Source organism: Equus quagga, chromosome 11 (assembly GCF_021613505.1).
Source record: "Equus quagga isolate Etosha38 chromosome 11, UCLA_HA_Equagga_1.0, whole genome shotgun sequence".
Lineage (NCBI taxonomy): Eukaryota > Metazoa > Chordata > Mammalia > Perissodactyla > Equidae > Equus > Equus quagga.
In genome coordinates, this window is record NC_060277.1 from 9,361,594 (window position 1) to 9,378,906 (window position 17,313).

Below are 17,313 nucleotides of genomic sequence, written 5' to 3' on the forward strand. Positions count from 1 at the left end.
ACTTCATTCAAATAGGCTACATGGCTTTACTGGTTGCTTTAGTCTGTTCAGGCTGCTTTAGCAAAAATACCGTAGACGGGGTGGCTTATACAATCATGTGGCATATAATGACTTTTTGCTCAATGAGAGACTGTGCATACAGAGGTGGTCCCATAAAATTATAACAGAGCTGAAAAATGCCTATTGCGTGGCGACATCATGGCTGTCATAATGTCATAGTGCAATGCATTACTCAAGTATTTGTGGTGATGCTAGTCTAAACAAACCTACTATATTTCCAGTCATATGAAAGTTTAGCAAATACAATTGTATACAGTACATAATACTTGATAATGATAATAAACCACTATATTACTGATTTATGTATTTACTACACTTTTTTTATCATCATTTCAAAGTGTACTCTTTCTGCTTATTAAAAAAATAGTTTCCTGGGACTGACCCAGTGGCCTAGTGGTTAAGTTCGCATGCTCCACTTCCACAGGCATGGGGTTTGCAGGTTCAGATCCCAAGTGCTGACCTAGCAGCACTCATCAAGCCATGCTGTGGTGGTGTCCCACATACAAAATAGAGGAAGATTGGCACAGATGTTAGTTCAACAACAGCCTTCCTCAAGCAAAAGGAGGAAGATTGGGAACAGATGTTAGCTCAGGGCCAATCTTCATCACAAAATAAAACAGTATGCCTTGTTTTACAGCCCCATACGTCTCGTGTTTACTACATATCTTGTTCACTTGATTTTCTCCTGTGCTTGATTTAATCTCATGTTGTTTTGTTCTTCATGGCCCCTAAGCATACACAATTCACTGCTAATACTGCCACTAAGAGGCCACATCAAGCGATTGATCTGGAAACAAAATGAAAAGTGATTAAGGACTAGAAAATCAGTGATGGTTATTGCTCACAAGTCAGGCATGTCCCATTCCAGCATAGCTATGATCTTGAAGAACAAGAACAAAGTGACAGCTGTTAAATAATCTGCTTCAAAGAAGACAATGAGACTAACAAAAATTTAAGAAGGGCCTATATCAGACATGGAGAAACTTCTAATGACCTGGATTGAAGACCAGACACAGAAGTATATCCCTCTCAGCACCGTGATGATCATGGACAAAGCGAAAATGTGTGTGATGTTGAAAGGAAAGGCTAGGCCTGACTACAATGGTGAATTTACTGCTAGCTCTGGGTAGTTTAAATGATTCAAGAATCATTATTCATTACATAATGTAAAAAAGTTTGATGAGTCTGCAGGTGAAGGCTGATGTGAAGGCAGCTGAAGAATTTTTGGAAACTCTGGATAAACTGATCATGGAGGAAAATTACTTGCCAGAACAAGTATTTAATATGAATGAAACTTCTCTATTCTAGAAACAGATGCCTGAAAGTACCTTCCTTCTTAAGGAGGCTAAGTCAATGCCAGGTTTCAAGGCTTTAAGGACAGGATAATGGTCTTGGTTGGGGGCAATGTTGCAGGCTACAAATTGAAACTCTTTGTGATCGGGCACAGTGAGAACCCCAGGGCCTTTGAGAATCTCAATAAGCAGACACTGCCAGTATACCACAGAGCAATAAGAAATCATGGGTGACCCAGCTCCTCTTCAAAGATGCCCTCCTGAATTACTATGCTGGTGAAATGGAGAAGTACTGTTTGGAGAACCTTTCAAGATTTTGCTTATTGTTGATAATGCTCCTGGGTAGACTCCTTTTACTGGTGATCTTCATCCCAATATCAAGCTCATGTTTCTCCCTCCAAACATCACCTCTTCAATCCAACCAATGGTCCAAGGAGTTATAGCAGCTTTTAAGACTTACTACCTGAGGAAGACTTTTGCCCAGGCTATTGTTGCAACTGAGAAGATACTGATGCAATTCTGGAAGGATTACAGCATCTATGACTGCATCAAGAATGTTGCTTGGACTTGGGGTGATGTCACCAAGAAGTATATGAATGGCATCTGGAAGAAGACACTCAAGATGTTCATCCATGACTTCAAAGGATTTACCAAAGATGAAGAGGTTGCAAAAATCAACAAGGCTGTGGTTTAGTTGGAAAATAACTTTAACTTGGGTGTAGATGAGGATGACATTGAGTAGTTCCTAGAGGTAGTTCGGAAGAATTGACTAATGAGGAGTTGTTGGAACTGGAACAGGAACATAATTAGAAACGTTGGTTATTTTACCAATGCTTTGACTGGAATATCATATTTGAGAGGGACATATATAAACTAAGATATGACAAAACAGCTTTAAGGATACGGTTTATTCCATGAAGCCAATAAAGTCCCTTGGAAGAACAGCCTGGTACCTTACTTACAGGCTTCTCTACAACCTAACCAGGTGAATAAAGAAGATCACTTTCTGGCAGGTGCAAGAACTTTAGGATATGTTGGGAGCCTCAAGAAGAGAGGAATTCACCCATATCTACAGGTGTTGCAGGCAGAATATTTGGCTTGACTTTTTAGCCTCAAGAGGCTATTAAAAGTTCATTCTGGAGACTCCTTATACAAGTTCCAGCACAGCAAATTTAAAAGAGCCTATAAGATCAGTTGCTATTCTTGCAGCAATCACGTAAATAACTAGGCCAATTTTTATGAAAATAGGCTTATTTTACAAACAAATTAGTCTTATCTATCTCCGATAAAATAAGTGTTATTTTAGAGAGAAATCATGTTTCCATAGAAACAAAAATACACACTTGTGAATATTTATTCTAGTGCTATTAATTTTTCTTGAAGTTTGTGATTTACCTAAAAACTAGAATGGATCCTAAATTCTTCTAATTTCCTCGAATATTTGGCTACAACTCTTGTAACAAATGTTTCCAATTTTTCTTCCCCTTCTTGCTGGGAATAATTTGGAATTAAAGCTGCCCTTTTCCCTGAAGCCCTTCAAACTGAAGCTGAACGACCTGATATAAAATTAAGAGAGATTTCCACAACAGCCCGTGTATAGGCAATTTTTCTGCCTGTTGCTGAGTAAGCCACTCAAGAAGTTTACCTGAACTCTCAATGACATCACCAGAGATGTTTCAAACCAGAAAAAAAATGCTTCAGCCTTGACGTCTAGAATCTTGTTGACTGGATGCCCGCTAGGCTCAGGAGCTTGTTTATAATTTGCTACAGCCATTAACCATTATTTTTCTTTGTTTCCATAGAAATGCCTTTTATTTAATGCCTAATTGCTTGCACCACAGACCTAACTTTGGAAGCCCGTCTGCATCACTGCCTCCTGAAATGAGGCACAACTGTTTAACTGAACTGATTTATTTTCCGGACTAAGAGATTAATTCAGTGAAATAATAAAACAACCTACCAATTCAACTTTTTAAAACTTTTTTTTGGTGAGGAAGATTGTCCCTGAGCTAACATCTGTCAGCCAATATTCCTCTTTTTGCTTGAGGAAGACTGTCACTGAGCTAACATTTATGCCAATCTTCCTTTATTTTGTATGTGGGATGCCACCACACCATGGCTTGATGAGAGGTGCGTATGTCCATGCCTGGGATCTGAACCTGCGCACTCTCGGCCACCAATGTGGAGTATGCGAACTTAACTGCTATGTTGCTGGGCCAGCTCCCCTACTCAAATTTTAATATGTGAAACTTCCATGGAAGTTTTAGAGGAGGAAACTCTTGGGCCCTGGGGAAGACTACTCCAAAATGTCCCACAATAGCATATTGGTTATTTTGAGTTAAAGTTACTTGAGAAGCAAAAAGGGGATTCTGACCCTCCTGTCTCTGGTCCTCCTGAAAGCAGGAAATGAATCTCCTATGTGAACCGTGCTCTCCCTGCATCCTTATCACCAGAGCAAGGAAATTCAGGGCCAAGAAGCTTACATAAACAAACTGACAATTTACTACCTCAAATCTAAACTCTGCTTAAGTTCCTCACTATTTAGGTACCCCAAACCTAAGTTCTTTGTCCTGTCAATTCCTCACAAGTTTATGTATATTTGTGTAAAAGAAGTTTATACTGCCTGCTTTGTTCACTCTCTGAGTATCATTTCTTTATGATTTTCAATATGTACATTTTAAACTGGGCTTTTTCTCCTGTTAATCTGGTTTTGCATCAATTTTATTATTAGTCCAGCCAAAAGAACACAAGGGAAGAAAGAGGATTTTCTCTGCCCCAACAAAGGCCATATTCAATTCATGTTCCAGCCAACCAACCAAACTAGCAAACTGTTAGAACCCTTTGCAACTCCTGAGCTGAAACCTTAAATGTAGAATTTCTGCTTAGTGAGCCCATATCAATAATTTTGGCCTGACCCAACTTTTTATTCTTTCCACAATTGTCCCACACTCTTAATTCCCACCCCCACATGTATTCCCCCATATTTCTCCTTGTATAAATTAGCAAACTCAAGTCATTCTTTTGGAGTATAATATAACTTCTCATGGGTCACACACTTTGCGCCTCACCATTAGAGGCCTGCTGGAACTTGAATTGAGTTATAGTTGTAGAAGCAAACAAGGTGACGAGCTGGATCCTTGAGGAGAATCAGTGTTGTCTCGCATGACAACTGCTTCAGGAGAGCCATTCCCAATTCCTCAGGCAATGCAGATGGAGGTGGAAAGGCCAATATCACTATGGGTAGAGATACCACTGAGTAGGGAGGCCTCTATCATTTGAGGTGGGGAGGTGATTTCTGCTAAGGTTTGGACCTCTGACTCAACATTGGGACAGGTAACTAGAGATCTATTCCAGAGTCAGTCTGATAATTGTGAATCATTTTAAATTATTCTTCTGAAGATTACTTTAGAAATTCTAATTTATTTCCTTAGGACCTTAAGTAATTACTACACATGTATGCAGTGTTGGTGCTTTTGGTGTTGACGCATGATACTTTAATTTTACTGAAAATGTATCTTAATTTACTTTTGAACTGCTATTTTATACGTTGTTTATGGGAATTCCAAAAAAGAATATATGAATGAATTGAAAAGCATTTCAAGCTCCTGGTTGGAAGACACAACATCATCAAAATTTTAACATTCCAAAGATTATCTGAAATGTAATAGAATCCCAAGAAAAATACTGATTGGATTTTTTTAGAAGTCTAACTTTTTTAGCAGATTCTATATTTTGTCTGGAAAAATAAACAGGAAAGGAAAATCTCTGAAGATGAAGGAAAATGAGAGGGATGTTATGACATATATTAAAATATATTACAAAACCTCATTATTTGCAGCAATGTAGTATTAGGAAATAACAGACCAAGCAATAAAAGAGAAGATAAAGTCCAGAAAAAAATCCAAATATGTAAAACATCTAGCACAATATTTGATGAGTGTAAAAATGCCTTCTACAATAAGCTCCAATTAATGATTGCATAGCTTCCATTTGAATCATGCTAGTGGTTGGAACCTTGGCCTTCTCTAGCAATCCATTGTATTCTGATGGTGTTCATTCCATTCCATTGAAGTTCATTTCATTCCAATGCAGTTCTAAACTCCAGTCATTTTCAAGTCCTTTGAGGAGATGTAAACAAATTCACTTCTGAAAATTTTCCAAAGAGTAAATAGAGAATTTATAAATAAAGAAAAATGACTCTCTTTCTCTCTGTCTCTTATACACACACACACACACACACACACACTCAAATTTCTGGATAGGCAATATTAAGTACTGTCTACAAGAGTGTTGATACATGATTAAACATGTTTAAAGTTCTTAAAAATGTTTACTCATGTAGCCTTATAATAAATCTAATAATAAATTTGTATCACGTCATGTGAGTAAAATCCCACATTGGCAAACTTATATTGCAAAGGAGGCACTCTAGTTTCATTGGTAAGGCATTCCCGTCCCCACCCTGTTATCACTAGGAAAAGGAATGCAAAGCTCTGATTGGCTAGGATATAAAAAATACCTTGACTCCCTCCTCAATTTCCCAATAAAAGCCTTGCCATTATCTCAACCTCTAGCTTTGCCACCATGGCTCTCCATCTTTCTTGGACCTCTGTAATAGTTGGTTGTATTTCTGCTTCCTTAGCTAGAATAGTCAATAACTCAGATTTATATCCCCGTCTGTGGAAAGAGAGTTCTGGTAAGTTCAATGACTACAGGGTAGAGAATGGAAAATATGTTGATATCTGGGTGTATTCTGAGAGAATGAGGATGTATAAAATCCCAATGAACAAGGTAGCCAGGTATTTTGAAAAATTTGTACACAAAAATGAACAAAATGTCAGGGCCGGCCTGGTGTCACAGTGGTTAAGGTCGCACATTCTGCTTCGGTGGCCCGGGTTTCACAGGTTTGGATTCCAGGTTACCTCTACAGCATGACTGGCAATATCATTCAGGTAAGAATGACTCTTTTTTTAATTTTAATAAATTTCTAATATAATGTAAATGAATAGGGATATCAGGTTTTTAAAAAGTGATTATTTTTCTCTGTCTTCATCACTCCATCTCGTTTCTGCCTCATATTTTCCCATGACTCCCATTTCTTCTCCTTATTTTTCCGTATCAAGCATTTAAGGAATGACCTCTGTGTTCAGGACTTTGTACCCAGGACTGGCCAATAGAACTTTCTTCCTTGATGAATATTATGTATACGTACTTTCAAGTATGGTAGCACTATCCACGTATAACTATCGAGCACATGCAATGGAGCTAATGTGACTGAGAAACTAAATTTTTAATAATATTTAATTTGAATGAATTTAAAATTTAAATGACCCAAGTGGCTAGTGACTAACTTACTGGAGAATACTGTACTAGACAGTGGGTGCTCACTAAGGCAAAACACAAGGCTGCCAACCTCTGAAGACTTAGACCTCGTTCATTCAACAATGAACAGCTACTAATAGAATTTGTGTTACGTGTCAAGTTCAGTTCCAAACCCTGCGAATACACCCAGGCACAAAATACAGATTGTATACATTACTTAAATAAGACTGTATAAGCTTAGTCTGCTATATGTGAAATTCTCTGATTGGAGTGACGATGGAGAGAGAGCCTGTGTTGGAAAATCTTTCTCTATAAAAGTTCTCCTCCTCTTGAAAATAGCATCAACACTCAGGAATTAGATTGGAGATTTTTTTGGGACAAAAATCATCATAAATCTAGAGTTATCTTTGTTCTGGCCAACAAAAGCAATTCAAGAGGTAAGTGATGAGGACCAATGAGAAAATTTGTATTGTTTTTTGGAAAAGATTGGAGAGGAGACCGTGGTGATATATAGTAACCGGGACCTAGAATTTACTGAATAATTATGCCCATTGACTGTTTGCTTCTTGCTTGGTTAGCACGGGACTTTTTAAAAACAGCGTCATCAGTCATGTCATCACAATCAAGACAATGAACGTATCTATTAACACCAAAAGTCACTTTAAATCCTTTATCAGTCCTTCCTCATTCCCCTCCCTGCCCCAACAGCCTTGCCCTAAGAAACCACTTCTCTTCCTTTTGTCCCTGCAGTTAGCTTTGAATTTTCTAGAATTTTGTTTAAATGAAATCATACAAATATTTTATTAATGAAGAATCCTTATTTTGAGATTTACCCATCATATTGTGTGTACCAAAAGTTTTCACTTTTTTGTGTAGCAGATAGATTTTAGTAGAAAAAATAATGAAGCCAGTAAGGCAATATTGGGAGGTTATGCCAAGACAAAGAGGTACCAGGGAAGGAAAAAAAGATGAAAAAAGGAAGGGGCACTGAACAACTAGTAATTTGTTTCATAATTTCATGTAGAAAGGGAACAAGACTCTGACTTTACCTCGTGAGGTGACATTTACTTTTACCTGTCTGGTAGCTCAATTCTAAGGACTGTGGAGAATATATAAGGAATTTAAGGGAGTTTTTCACGACTTTCCTCAAAGAATTACACATTGTTGGAAAAGAAATCTAGGAATAAACCAACCATTGGACAATAAGAGACCAAAGTATACAGTACTGGATAGTGGTTTTTTAAAGGAAAAACTTAGTTTTTCCCAACTGTGTCTTTCTAACCTGTGTGTCTCTTTTACTCTCACACTACTACCACACTCACACAGAACACTTCCCTTCTGACACGTCTAGTCACAAAACACGTCTGGGGTTTTTCCCCACACCAAGCAAGTCTCTGCAGTACGAGGTAGGTGTCCTACAATCTAACTCAATTCTCACACTATCTGCCTTAAGATAGCGCCGCATTCCACAGGCTAGGGGCTCAGTCCCACAAGACTGCTCCCACCCCACTTCTGCTACCAAGTATAAGCAGTAGGTCCCCAGGTTACCCACAACTTCTGTCTGACTTGGTTACAAATCAGGAGTTCCCACAACCCCTTGCTTGGGTTCAATTAATTTGCTAGAATGGCTCACAGAACTGAGGGAAACTCTTACTTATGTTTAACTGTTTATTTTTTTATTTTTATGTTTTCCGGTTTTATTGAGATATCATTGATGTATATCATTGCATTAGTTTAAGGTCTACAAATAATTATTTGCTATATGTATATATTGTGAATTGTTTACCACAATAAGCTTAGTTAACATCTGTTATGTCATATGGTTATGGATTTTTTTTCTTGAGATGAGAACTTTTAAGATCTACTCTCTCAGAAACTTTCAAATATACAATACAGTATGGTTAACTATAGTCACCATGTTATATATTGCATCCCAAGAACTTATTTATCTTATAACTGGAAGTTTGTAACTCTGACCTGCTTCACTCATTTCCCCATCCTCCAACCCCTGCCTCTGGCAACACCAATCTGTTCTCTGTTTCTATAAATTCGGTTTTTTGAGATTCCACACATAAGTGAGATCATACAGTGTTTGTTTTTCTCTGTCAGACTTATTTCGCTTAGCATGATGCCTTCAATGTCCATCCATGTTGTCACTAATGGCAGGATTTCCTCTTTTATGGCTGGATAATATTCCACTGTATATGTATATATCTTTTCTTTATCCGCTCATCTGTCAACACTTAGATTGCTTCCATGTCTTGGCTAATGTAAATAATGCTGCAATGAACATAAGGATGCAAATATCTCTTTGAGATAGTGGTTTCATTTCCTTTGGATATATACTCAGGAATGGAATTGCTGGATGATATGGTAGTTTGATTTTTACCTTCTTGAAGAATCTTCATAGTGTTTTCCATAGTGGCTGAAGAAATTTACTTTCCCACCAACAGTGCACAAGGGTTTCCTTTTCCCTACATCCTTGCCAAAGCTTATTACCTCTTGTCTTTTTAATAGTAGCTATTCTAACAGGTGTGAGATGAAATCTCATTGTGGTTTTAATTTGCATTTCCCTGATGATTAGTGATGTTAAGCACATTTTCTTATACTTGTTAGCCATTCGTATGTCTTGTTTGGAAAAATATCTATTCAGTTCCTCTGCCCATATTTTAATTGGATTGTTCAGCTTGTTTGCTATTGAGTTGTAGTAGTTCTTTATACATTTTTCAGGTTAGCTACTTATCAGATATATGATTTGCAAATATCTCCTCTCATTCTGTATGTTGCCTATTCATTTTGTTCATGATTTCCTTTCTGTGCAGAAGCTTTTTACTTTGATATAGTCATACTTGTTTATTTTTGCTTTTGTTGCCTTTGCTCTTGGTGCTAAATCCAAAAAAGTCAGTGCCAAGACTAATGTCAAGGAGCTAAGCTACTTTATTTATACCTTGTAATTATTTTCCCCTCACATAGATTGTTCTGAGACACCTCCCAGGAACAAAGATAATCCAGTTATTAATCTTACAATAACTTTATATCACCTGACTTCAAGATAAAGCCAAATCCCTTAGAGCTGTAGGAATTTTTTTATTGAGTGCAATTTCCATATAACATTGCATTAGTTTCAGACGTACAACATAACGATTAGATATTTGTGTATATTGTGAAATGATCACCACAATAAGCCTGGTTAACATCCATCACCACACATAGTTACAACTTCTTTTCTTATGTTGAAAACTGTTAAGATCTAGTTTTAGCAACTTTAAAATATTCAATATAGTACTGCTAACTATAGTCACCATACTGTATATTACATCCTCATGACTTGTTTATTGATTATAGAGGCAGCATACCTTTACCAATTTATTAAAAGATATTATAAAGGATACAGATAAACAATCAGATGAAGAGATATATAGGGCAAGGTCTGATAGGGTCCTGAACACAGGGGCTTCTGCCCTTGTGGAGTTATGGTGCATCACCTTCCCAAGGTGGATGTGTTCACCAACTTGGAAGCTCTCCAAACCCCCTACAATTGGGATTTTATGAAGGCCTCCTCACATAGGCGTGATCAATTATTCACTCTGTTTCCAGCTCCTCTCCCCTTCTGGAGGATGAGGGTTAAGGCTGAAAGTTGAAAGCTTCTAATCATGGCCTGGTCTTTTTGGTGACCAGCCCCCATCCAGGAGCCATCCAGGAGTCTACCCAGTCACCTCAGTAGAACAGAAGATGCTCCTAGAGCTCTTATCACTTAGGAAATTACAAAGGTTTAGCAGCTCCGAGCCAGGAACTGGGGACATAGAGCACTATATATATATATATATATATTTTCTATTATCTCACAAGTGTGATAAGATCTTCAGAAGAGAGAGAGGGTTGTATGCTGGAATAATCACTGAAGGAAAAGAGAATTGGAGTAAATCTTAAAAACTGAATAGAATTTGGATGGATAAAAGAAAAGGAAAGAAGAGTAATCCATGTGGGAAGAAATATTATGAGATTAAAAAAAAACAAGTTTGAAAGTATTGTGACGTGGGGTGTGTGTGGGTGTGTGTATGTGTGTGTGTGTGTGTGATACCAAGGAAGAGGGGTAGAGAGGAAAAGCCTAGCCCAATCAGAAATACACACAGTGTACTTAGGAGATAAGTTAATTGGAATATTGTGTAAGTAGGCCAGGAATTTGAGTTTGAAACAGTAAGAAATACCAAATTACTTTGTGTCTTGAAGAAATAGATATGACAAAAACAGTTTTCTTCTTCAGGATTATTGGAAATGAGTGTTATATTAACTAAAAGAAAAAAATGAAATCATTGAGACCAGCTCAGACACTGTAGAACTAATCCAGGTGTGAGGTACAAATGTGGATTAAAGAGTAGTCAAGGGAAGCAAAACAAAAAAATTTTAAAGGAAAAAAAGAGAGGATGGTGGCATAGATTGTCCAATAAGGAGGGAAGCAGAGATAAGGATGCCTAAAGGAGTGGTGAAACTGAAAAAGAATTTATTCTTCCAGCAGAAAAAGGAAAGTTCACAAAGGAGGCTTACTTGTGTTGAAGACGATGAGTTCAGTCTCAGGCGTCAGTCTGAGGTGACATGAAATCACAGACAGAGGGGATCTGTAGGGATTTGACCAGAACAGAACTGGAGCACAGCGAGGATTCAGGACAGAGGACCCAGATGTCAGCAACGTAAGACAATCCTTAGTTTAGTATAATGTGTGATGATCCTCAGAGAGTAGGTTTAAAAGGAGAGAGAGTCTTGGAGGCAGGATTCAGAACAACCCTCAAAGGAGACGAAGTCTAAAAACCAGTAGAGGAATGTGACACAGACTTGAATTTTATTCCAGTTTAAGAAAAGAAGTAATGATTTTGAGAAATTTATATGAATTAACAGAACTACTCAGATCTTTACTCTTGCCCACTTGAGGGTAAGCAGGTCAAGAAGAGCCAAGTGAGAAACTAGAATGAGATGGTAAAAGAGAAACAGCATAGCTTCGTGGGAAACAGACAGGCACGACTGGTGACATAGTGAGGACATAGTGAGTGTAGGGACTGGAATGAGAAAGAAGAAAGGTGAGAGTTGCTGAAAAACATCTTTAGGAGAAAAGAGGAGGATGTATCCAGTGAAGGAGACAAGTAAGACGAGAGGAGCAAAACTCAACCCACCGCTTAGGAGAGACTTTGAGAAAAGACGAAGCTAGCAAGAGTAGAGAGAATAAGCCCAGTATAGAAATGGTTGAAAGAGGGAAAGAAATGAGCATAGAGTGGGAAGATAACTGAAGGGATATGCAGGGACTATACACAGAAGGTACAATAGATTAAAAAATTTAAATTTTTTTGAAGTTTTGAAAATAGGAAATAAGAGAGGAGAAGAAAAAAAGAGGAAAAAAAGAATAGTAGCTAATATTTATGTGCACATGTTCACTACACTGAGCTCTTAATATTTCCATCTTCATTTAACACTCCCTAAACCTGTATCAGGTAATTATAGTTAGTGTCCTTAGTATCTAGATTAGAAAATTGAGACTTGTAGAATTTTTTATCCAAGGTCAAAGAAAATGTTATAAATGGAATAGCACTATATGTAGCCTTTTTAAAGATTGCCTTTTTCACTAAGCATAAAGGTCTCAAAATCCGTCTAAATTATTGTGCCTATCAATAATTTCCTCCTTTTTATTGCTGAGTAGTATTCCATTATATGGATGTGCCAGACATTTATACCAGACACAGCTGACAGACATTTGAGTTATTTCCTATTTTTTGCTGTTAGAAATAAAACTACCATGGACTCATGTAGTTCAGGTTTTCATGTGAATGTAAGTTTTTATTTCCTTGGGATAAATGCCCAAGACTGCAACTGTTGGGTTATGTGATAAGTGTACAGTTAGTTTTGTGAGAAATTGTCAAACAATTTTCCACAGTAACTGTACCATTTTACATTCTTACTTGCAATATATGATTGACCCAGTTTTTCTGCATCCTTGCCAGTACATAAACATAGAATTTACAGATTTATAGGGGCAGAGCTAGAGATGGGAGTTAATCTTGTAGGCATTTTTTATCTGTGTAAGTGACAAAGCATAAAACTGGGGAGCCCCCAAACTGAAATCACTGCCTTGAGAATAGCGTTTGTTCAGAACACATTGTTCTGAACACATCTGTTAATCTGAATTCAAATCGCACATTAGTGCAGGAAAAAAGATAATTAGGATGCAGTGTCTGAAGATTTCTTGCCCTCCAAAAATAAATTCTGTGTCTTCTTTTTCCCTGTATCTTTAAAATCATTAATTAAGTTTTGGGTTGGGAAAGATTGGTGATTCATGTAAATCTGCTTTGACAGTTATATTCTTTGTAAGATATTCATGATAAGAGAAATGCCAATAAAATACACACTGGCACACCATTTCTCTACTCGGAAATTAGTAAAAAGCCACGCAGCTTAAAATCTTCATTACTGGTTACAGGACAAATTAGCACAACACCCACAGAAGAATCTGGCCATATATAACAAAACAACATATATCCTCACTTTAAAAAAACTTTTTGTTTTGCAATAATTATACATTCATAGGAAAGTGCAAGGAAATGTACAGGGAGGTCCCAGGCACCCTTCACCTAAACACTCCCAATGTTAACATTTTACATTATCAAAACCAGAATATTGACATTGGCTCAATCCATACAGCTTATTCAGATTTCACCAGTTACACCTGCAAGGAAATGCAAATTTATCATATAAAATTATACATTTATGCATAAAGCTTTGTGTAATCACTACCATAATCAAGATACTTAATTATCCTATTACCACAAGACTTACTCATCCTTCCTTTTTAGATCTACATTCAGCTTATCCCTTCCTCTACCTGGAGCCCTGGCAGTGATTAATCTGTTCTTCATGGCTATACTTAATGTTATTTCACAAATATTACATAGTAGTAATAGTAGTAGTATGTTTCCTTTTGAGATTGGCTTTTTTCTCAGAATAATTTCCTTAAGATTCATTTGAGTTGCTGCCTATATCAGTGGTTTGTTCCTATTTACTGCTGTGTAGTATTCCATGGCATAGATATACAGTTTGTTTATCCACTCATCCACTGAAGCCACTTGGGTTTTTGGCTATTACAGTCTTTGACTGTTACAAATAAAGCTGCTATGAATATCTGTGTACAATTTTCTGCACGAAAATATGTTATCATTTCCCTGGGATGTATGCCTAAGGGTTTAATTTCTGGGTTACGTGGTAAGACCATTTTCAGCTTTAAAGAGAACTGTGGTACTATTTTCCAGAGTGGTTGTACCATTTTACATTCCTACTAGCAATGTATGATGATCCAATTTCTCACATCCTTACTAGCATTTGTGTTATCACTGCTTTTATTTTAGGCATTCTGATAGGCATCCAGTGATATCTCACCGTGATTTTAATTTTCATTTCTTCAATGGTTAATGATGTTAAACCTCTTTTCATGTGCTATTTCATGTGTTTATCTGTATCTTTTCTTCAGTAGAAAGTCTGCTTGTATCTTTTGCCCATTTTCTAATTGGCTTGTTTGTTGTTGAGTTTTGAGAATTCTATGTATAGTCTGGATACAAGTCTTTTGTTGGATATGTGGTTTGCAAATATTTGCCCTCAGTCTGTAGTTTATCTTTTCATCCTCATAACAGAATCTTCCACACAGGAAATTTTTTTTTATTTTTCTGAGTTCAATTTGTCAATTTTTCTTTTAAGAATTTTCACTTTTAAGTGCTTTGGAGTCAAGGCTAAGAACTCTGCTTCGTCCTAGGTCCCCAAGATTTTATCCTATGTTTGTGCTAGTTTCATGTTTTACATTTACGTCCCTGATGCACTTTGAGTTGATTTTGTATAAGGTGTTGTGGATTAGACTGAGGTTTATTTGTTTGCCTGTGGATGTCCAATTGCTCCAGCACCATTTATTCAAAAATCTATCCTTCCTTTATTGAATTGCTTTTGCAATTTTGTCAAAAATTCATTGCACATATTTGTGTAGCCTTATTTCTAGCTTCCCTATTCTGTTCTGTTGCTCCATGTATCTCCTCCTCCCACGGTACCACACTGTCTTGACCACAGCAGCTATGCAGTAAACCAGGAAGAATGATTCTTCCCATTTTATTCTTACAGTGAAAGATTGTTTTTACTTAAAGGGTCTTTCCCTTTCTGTATAAATTTCAGAGTAAGATTGTTTACATGTAGAAAAAAAACTTATTAGGATATTAATAAGAATTTTGTTAAACTTAAAGATACATTTAGGGAGATTGACATCTTTACTATATTGAGTTTTCCAAACCATAGGTATTGTTTGTCTCTACAAGCATTAAGGTCTTTGATTTCTTTCATCTTGAAGACCTTTACACGTTTTCTTATATTTAAGCCCCAGCACTTCATTTTCTTTGGAGTGCTTATAAACGGTACTTTAAAAAAAATTTGGTTTACAGTTTTTAGTATATAGAAATGATTGATTTTTGTTTGTTCATCTTGCATCTTGGGTGATTTTCTTGCTGTCCTTCTGTTATTGGTTTCTAGATTGATTTCATTGTGATCAGAACATACTTTCTATTATTCCAATTCTTTTAAGTTTGTTAAGGTTTTATTGTCCAGGATGTGATCTATCTTTATGACTGTTACATGGGCACTTGAAAAGAATTTATATACTGCTGTTGTTGGGGGAGTGTTCCTTAAATGTCTATTAGATTTTGAAGCACTTTTATGATGGCTGGCTTAAAACTCTTGGCAGATAATTTCAACATCTGATTCATCTCAGTATTGGCATCTGTTGATTATAATTTCTCATTAAAATGATTGTTTTTCTGGTTCTTATGATGTCTGGTGATTTTCATTGTATCCTACACGTTTGGTTTTTATGTTAAGAGACTCCTAATCCTATATAAATCTTCCATTTTATCACAGAATAGCCTTATTTAGGTTTAGCAAGTTGTTTAGCAGTCAACTTTTGTGTGCTTTAGTCCAATGACAGTTTAGTTTTCTCAGCCTTTACAATGTTATTCTTATCTATTGTGTTCTTCTGGTGCTATTGGGCTCCCACTCAATATTTACTGAAGAAGTCACTTCTCTGAGTCACCTGCTGTCACTGAGAAACAATCTGGGTGAGGGCAGAAGCTGCAGGTGTGGAGGTCATATAGGCACAGGGCTTCACGCTGCTGGACTTTTGGAGGATGGGACTACCCATGTATGCCTTGGTTGTGGAGTGGGAGCTGCCTGCTCATTAGTCTGCCTGCAGCTGTTCAGGTTGTGGAGTGGGGCCTGGGACCCCACTAGGTCTCGGTTGGGCCTCCCCTTTCCTGGTCCTTGGCCAAAGAGAGCAGCTTTTCTTGTTCCTGTGTATTCCTATTGGAAGTTCCAGCTTGCAGGTCTCTCTGGCTCCCAGTCTTGGGTTAGGTAGAAAATGAATGAAAACTCAGAAAACTCATCACAATGTCATTCCTAAACTCCTGAGCTCTCTAGCCAGTCCACATTCTTCTATCCAGCATTCTGAGTCCTTTTATCATGGTCTGTAGAATAATTTCGAGGGCATTTCATTCTATGTAGAGGGGAGAATTAGGGAAATGTGAATCTATGCCATTTTGTTCCAAAATCACAAGTTCCTATGCACTAATCTTTTGAACAAGCAATTTATCTTCTGGGAATTTACCTGAAAGATTCACCTCCTAAGAAGTGGAAAACATTATATATCCAAAGTTATTCACTGTGATATTCTTGGCATTTGAAACATATTGGAAAAAGATCTAAATGGCCATACATAACATATTGGTTGAGTAAACTTTGAAACATCCACACAGAGAAGTGCTAGGTAGTTATATAAAAAAAAAAAAAAACACTTTTTAAATGAAGGCTATCTCTATAAGGGCATATATAATAATTTCCCAGAGAAAAATTTAAGTGAAAAAGTTAGGACTCCAAAGAGTAAATATAGTATTCTACCTTTTGTAGGAAAATTAAGAGAATAATAAGAGACATATACATAAATATAGAAGAAGATAAATAGATACACATAGAGATATACTTATTTTTACAAAGAAAAAAAGCCAGAATGGATAAACCGGAAACTAACTGGTCACTCATGTGTGGGTAAACATGGGTTAAGCATGGATAACAAAAGGAAAAGAATTTGTGGTATATCCTTTTCATATGGTTTTGACATTTAACACATTAATAATTTACATTAAAAATAAAATTAAATGAAGATAGTTAAAAACAAAAAATTGAATCTTAACATAAACAAATGAACCTAACAGTATATCAAAATGATAACACACATACAAAAGATTGCCTTTGATGGAAAATTACACAACAGAAACAGGTTAATCACTGTTTTTATTCAATTTTACAGCAGAGATTATAACCAAAATGAGAGAATTCTAGTTTTGTGCCTGAAATCTGTGATGCAGCAAACTACCTCATGTCCTGGAATATTACAATGATGCCCTTAAATAATTCTTTGGCCACTGCTGTTCTAGTAACAACACAATTCTGTATCACTATATCATCCCTTTTTATAAAGGACCAATTTTTTTCTCAGGTATATTTGAAGACATTTCAACACACTGAATGTAAGAAGACACATCAAATTTGACAAATAAAATGTGAGTGAAAACATATT

At 36.6% G+C, this 17,313-nt stretch overlaps 1 protein-coding gene across 1 annotated transcript in view; it reads left to right on the forward strand.

Annotated features, from left to right (window-relative positions):
* Nucleotides 1–5,941: 5,941 nt before the first annotated feature.
* LOC124247138 (protein LEG1 homolog) overlaps nucleotides 5,942–17,313 on the forward strand; it is a 34,074-nt gene continuing 22,702 nt past the window's right edge. The window contains exons 1-2 of the mRNA XM_046676198.1: nucleotides 5,942–6,048; nucleotides 6,257–6,304. The gene's annotated coding sequence lies outside the window, so the exon portion shown is untranslated. The remainder of the gene's footprint in view (nucleotides 6,049–6,256; nucleotides 6,305–17,313) is intronic.